Below are 6,000 nucleotides of genomic sequence, written 5' to 3' on the forward strand. Positions count from 1 at the left end.
TGGGTCTCTATGTGAGTCTATGGGTCTCTATGTGAGTCTATGGGTCTCTATGTGAGTCTGGGTCTCTATGCAAGTCTATGGGTCTCTATGCAAGTCTATGGGTCTCTATGTGAGTCTATGGGTCTCTATGTGAGTCTGGGTCTCTATGCAAGTCTATGGGTCTCTATGCAAGTCTATGGGTCTCTATTGAGTCTGGGTCTCTATGCAAGTCTATGGGTCTCTATGCAAGTCTATGAGTTTCTATGCAAGTCTATGGGTCTCTATTTGAGTCTGGGTCTCTATGCAAGTCTATGGGTCTCTATGCAAGTCTATGGGTCTCTATTTGAGTCCTTGGGTCTCTATGTGAGTCTATGGGTCTCTATATGAGTCTGGGTCTCTATGCAAGTCTATGGGTCTCTATGCAAGTCTATGGGTCTCTATTTGAGTCTGGGTCTCTATGCAAGTCTATGGGTTTCTATGCAAGTCTATGGGTCTCTATGCAAGTCTATGGTTCTCTATTTGAGTCTGGGTCTCTATGCAAGTCTATGGGTCTCTATGCAAGTCTATGGGTTTCTATGCAAGTCTATGGGTCTCTATTTGAGTCTGGGTCTCTATGCAAGTCTATGGGTTTCTATGCAAGTCTATGGGTCTCTATTTGAGTCTGGGTCTCTATGCAAGTCTATGGGTTTCTATGCAAGTCTATGGGTCTCTATGCAAGTCTATGGGTCTCTATGCAAGTCTATGGGTTTCTATGCAAGTCTATGGGTTTCTATGCAAGTCTATGGGTCTCTATTTGAGTCTGGGTCTCTATGCAAGTCTATGGGTTTCTATGCAAGTCTATGGGTCTCTATTTGAGTCTGGATCTCTATGCAAGTCTATGGGTCTCTATTTGAGTCTGGGTCTATGCAAGTCTATGGGTTTCTATGCAAGTCTATGGGTCTCTATGCAAGTCTATGGGTCTCTATGCAAGTCTATAGGTCTCTATGCAAGTCTATGGGTTTCTATGCAAGTCTATGGGTCTCTATGCAAGTCTATGGGTTTCTATGCAAGTCTATGGGTCTCTATGGGTTGGTGGCAACTCTGTGCCACGATTGCCTCCGCCCCCCTTTGGATCTCCCTCCCCAGACACCGCCACCTCTGGCCTCTTAAATTTCAAGTCTCTACTCAAAACGTTCCCCTGCCACCCCGGGCTGTTGCACCGCCTCTGTTCTCCCCACCTTGATGGCTCCCTCCCGACCTGTGTGTGCACAAGTGTGACCAATGGCAGGCAAGTCCGGTGGCTCTGGGGTCCGAGAGCTGAGCAGACACAGCTGAGACGCAGGGTTCAGATCCAGACTGCTACCCACGGTTAAAGCGGGTTATCAAGCATTGCGAGTTGATCGTCTCAGCCGGCTCACCATTCACTTATAGACCCAGAGACTCACACGGAGACCCGTGCACTCACATAGAGACCCATAAACTTATACAGAGACCATTAGACTCGCATCGAGACATATAGACTTATATAGAGACCCATAGATTCACACAGAGACCCAAGCTGAGTTGTGATTCAAAGGAGTTCTCAGCTGTAGCGATTTGATCGTCTCAGCCCATTCATCACTCACGTAAGGAAACGAAACCCTCGCATTAGGGTTGGTCATGCTCTTAATTTGGCTGCATTGCAGCTCTTGAGAAGATAATACGATCAGTGACATGTGCAATGAAGAACAGCCACTGCCCGAAACGTCACCTGCGTTTACTTTTTTTAAGGCAGTGTTATTGACCAGCTTGTTGAGTGGTTGTCTTGACTGTGCTTGTGTTGATGGTGGTTGTGTTGACTGTGATTGCGTTGACTGTGCTTGTGTTGATGGTGGTTGTGTTGACTGTGCTTGTGTTGACGGTGGTTGTGTTGACTGTGCTTGTGTTGACTGTGCTTGTGTTGATGGTGGTTGTGTTGACTGTGCTTGTGTTGACGGTGGTTGTGTTGACTGTGCTTGCGTTGATGGTGGTTGTGTTTATGGTGGTTGTGTTGACTCTGCTTGTGTTGACGGTGGTTGTGTTGACTGCTTGTGTTGACGGTGGTTGTGTTGACTGTGCTTGTGTTGATGGTGGTTGTGTTGACTGTGGTTGTGTTGACTGTGTTTGTGTTGACTGTGTTTGTGTTGATGGTGGTTGTGTTGACTGTCCTTGTGTTGACTGTGCTTGTGTTTATGGTGGTTGTGTTGACTGTGCTTGTGTTGACGGTGGTTGTGTTGACTGTGCTTGTGTTGATGGTGGTTGTGTTTATGGTGGTTGTGTTGACTCTGCTTGTGTTGACGGTGGTTGTGTTGACTGCTTGTGTTGACGGTGGTTGTGTTGACTGTGCTTGTGTTGATGGTGGTTGTGTTGACTGTGGTTGTGTTGACTGTGTTTGTGTTGACTGTGTTTGTGTTGATGGTGGTTGTGTTGACTGTCCTTGTGTTGACTGTGCTTGTGTTTATGGTGGTTGTGTTGACTGTGCTTGTGTTGACGGTGGTTGTGTTGACTGTGCTTGTGTTGATGGTGGTTGTGTTTATGGTGGTTGTCTTGACTGTGCTTGTGTTGACGGTGGTGGGTGTATACCCAGGACCCCATTCCAACCAAAGTGGCTTGGTCTCAGTTATCTGATGAAAGTTGCAAGCGAGATTTTCATCATCGCCTGCGGCTGGGGTTGGCATCGTCCCCCACTCCTCCTGATGTCGAGGGTAAATGGGCGAGGTTTAGGACTGTGGCTCATGCAGCTGCAATGGCTGCTTTGGGTACGCGGTCCAGACCTCCCCAGAGACCCTGGCTGACAGAGGAGGTGTTCAGGATGGTTGATAAAAATCGACAGGCCCACTGTCATCGGCTACAGAATCCCACGTCAGAGAATGAGGAGGCTTACCGCAGCCTTCGCTCGGAGGTTCGGAGAGCCGTGAGGCGCTGCAAGGATGGGTGGTGGTCGCGGGTTGCTGAGGAGATGGAGTCTGCCTCAGTGGCCCGCGACCACAAATCTCTATTTAACTCCATCAAAAAAGTAACCTGCAGCGCCACACCTATTAACATCATTAGGGGAAAAAACGGTGATCCAATCTCTGACCCCCAGGAACAGGTTTGCAGATTTGCTGAGCATTTCTGTGAGGTCCTGGGGGAGGGAAAATCCCTCAGCCAAGAAAACATCGTGGCACAAAGTGAGGATGACCCTGCTGAGGCTGCGGTGCCTCAAATATTGGAAGAAGTCACCCCCTGTGAGTGGCTGGCTGAGGTGCCATCTGTTGAGGAAGTACTGAAGGCGATCCGGAGTCTGAGACCAGGAAAGGCAGCGGGCAGAGATGATCTCCCAAGCGAAATGCTGAGGGAGGGTGGCGTTTGTGCACAGACTGCCCTATATGACATAACAACAGTCTGGACCACTGGATGGGTTCCGCAGGATTGGAAGGATGCCCTGGTGGTCCCCCTCTTTAAGAAGGGGGACAGCACAGACTGTAACAACTGCAGGCGCATCTCACTCCTCAGTGTGCCGGGAAAGGTCCTGGCAAGGATTATTCAACATCGCCTTGCCAGGCATGCTGAGGAGAGGCTTGCGGAGCCCCAATGCGGTTTCAGGAAAGGGCGGTCCTGCACAGATGCCATATTTTCTGTCTGTCTGCTACAGCAGAGGTGAAAGGAATTCCAGCAATACCTACATCTCTGCTTTATTGACCTGGTCAAGGCCTATGATACCATCAGTAGGCCTGGGCTCAGGGTTGTTCTTCGTGCTTTTGGAAAACCTGACCCTCTGCTCACGATCATTAAGGACCTTCATGATGGTGAGCAGGTCCAGGTAAAACTACGTGGCCGGGAGTCCGAGCCATTCCCTGTACACCTTGGGGTGCGACAGGGATGTCCTCTGGCTCCCACATTATTTAACATCTATTTTAACCACGTAGTTCGTGAAGCCTTCAATAGCTGTACCGGGAGAATCTCCATATGGTACAGATATAATGGAAGGCTGATCGATGCCCGGGTGCGGTCAAGGGATGGCTCCCTATTGCTCAACCACGTTATGTATGCTGATGATTTGGTAATAGCTGCTCATTCAGAGGAGGAGTTGGAGACGCTGCTGCTGAGACTGGAGCATGCCACTAAGAGATGGGGCCTTGCCATCAGCCCCACCAAAACTAAACACCTGCCTGGGTATTTTGTACCATCGGACACTCCACCCCCACAACTCCCAATCGGTGATGGAGCAGTTGTGGAGAGAGTGGAGAGTTTCCCATACCTGGGCAGTGTGCTTATGACCGGCTCCGGTTTAACAGCAGAGGTTTCACTCAGAATCAGTCGAGCGGCAATATCTTTTCATCGGTTGCGTAACGCTGTGTGGAAGCTACCTGGTCTGTCGCTCCACACTAAGCTTCAGGTCTTCTCGGCCACGGTCATTCCCTCCCTTCTCTACGCTTGCGAAACGTGGACCCCCCTAATGGAACATCTTCGCCGGTTAGAAACATTTAGGCTGGCCTGCCTACGATCCATCCTGGGTTTAACCAGACTGGATTGTGTAAGGAGCTCACAAATCCTTGAAAGATCTGGGCAAGGTCCCATCGGAGAGCTCCTCCGACGGGCAAGGCTGCGATGGCTGGGTCATGTAGCCCGCATGCACAGCCACCGCATGCCGAAACAGCTAATTGTTCGGCCGGATCGAGGGGGCTAAACGGACGCGGCACGGGCTAGAGAAGAGATGGAGTGATGTGGTACAGGAGGACGTGGAGCTGAGTGGACTTGCCGATGATTGGTACCAGCGGTGTCAAGATCGGCCTCTGTGGAGGAGGCTCGTGAAGGACGCTACTGGGCAGTTGGAGGTAGTCGCCCTCCAACAACAACGGAGGGCGGAGGAGCGACGCTCACAACAACGAGCGGAGCGCCGGGTGGCTAAAGCACAGCAGATTGGCACAGTAGGGGACACAGGTGGTGCATCAGCCAATCATCTCAGTCATCTCAGTCAGTCGACCCGTGGCACCTGGGTCTGCCCCGTGACCTCCTGCCAGCGGGCGTTCGACACTTCACGTGGCCTCAAGGTGCACATGGCCTGGCACAAGCGTCGTGGTGACGTCACCGCCACTTAGTGGCGAATGGCGGTTGTTGTTGTTGTGATGACTGCTTGTGTTGATGGTGGTTGTGTTGACTGTGCTTGTGTTGACGGTGGTTGTGTTGACTGTGCTTGTGTTGACGGTGGTTGTGTTGACTGTGCTTGTGTTGACGGTGGTTGTGTTGACTGTGCTCGTGTTGATGGTGGTTGTGTTGACTATGCTTATGTTGATGGTGGTTGTGTTGACGGTGGTTGTGTTGACGGTGGTTGTGTTGACGGTGGTTGTGTTGACTGTGCTTGTGTTGACCGTGAGTTTGACTGGCACGTCATGAACATCGCACTCGGTTTCCGGGCGAGTGGGACCTCACCTTGCTGCACCTTGAAGTCACGTGAAGGGATCTCAGAGGTAGCTCTCTGATGTCCACTACCATGAGCCGTTTGCTCGAGCACAGAGGGGTTGCACTGCTGCGCGAGAGATCGGAATGGGTTTGTGGTCTTGTGATGCCGATACAGTTTGGGGACGGGGAGAAAATAAACCTCTAACATTACAAGACAACGTGACATCGAGGTCATCTCTCCAAGAGTTGAAGCGACCTCCTTTACAGACGAAAGAGGCAGACGGATGGGCAGACGATTGGGGTGAAGGGACAGGCAAATTGGAACTCAGCGGACGATGCTGGGAGCACGGGGACAACGGCTCAGCGGGTTGCGCACTGCACTCAGACCGCGGGGATTTTACTTCAAGTGTTGCTAAAACTGCGTCCATGACCAACGCGGCAGGGAATTTTTTTTAAAATATTCATTCAGACTGCAGGAGGAATCCGATGAGCTATAAAGCTCTTTGCTCACAGATGTCCAGTAGGGGCACGGAGTCAGAACGTTACAACAACAAACACAACACGATAGGAGTGCCAAGTCGAGGAAGGGTAAACCAATCACAAATAATAATAATACAAATACTCTATTTTTATTTTAGCAGG

This window comes from Petromyzon marinus, chromosome 63 (assembly GCF_048934315.1).
Source record: "Petromyzon marinus isolate PM22_M1 ecotype Great Lakes invasive population chromosome 63, UKy_Petmar_22M1.pri1.0, whole genome shotgun sequence".
In the NCBI taxonomy this organism is placed as follows: domain Eukaryota; kingdom Metazoa; phylum Chordata; class Hyperoartia; order Petromyzontiformes; family Petromyzontidae; genus Petromyzon; species Petromyzon marinus.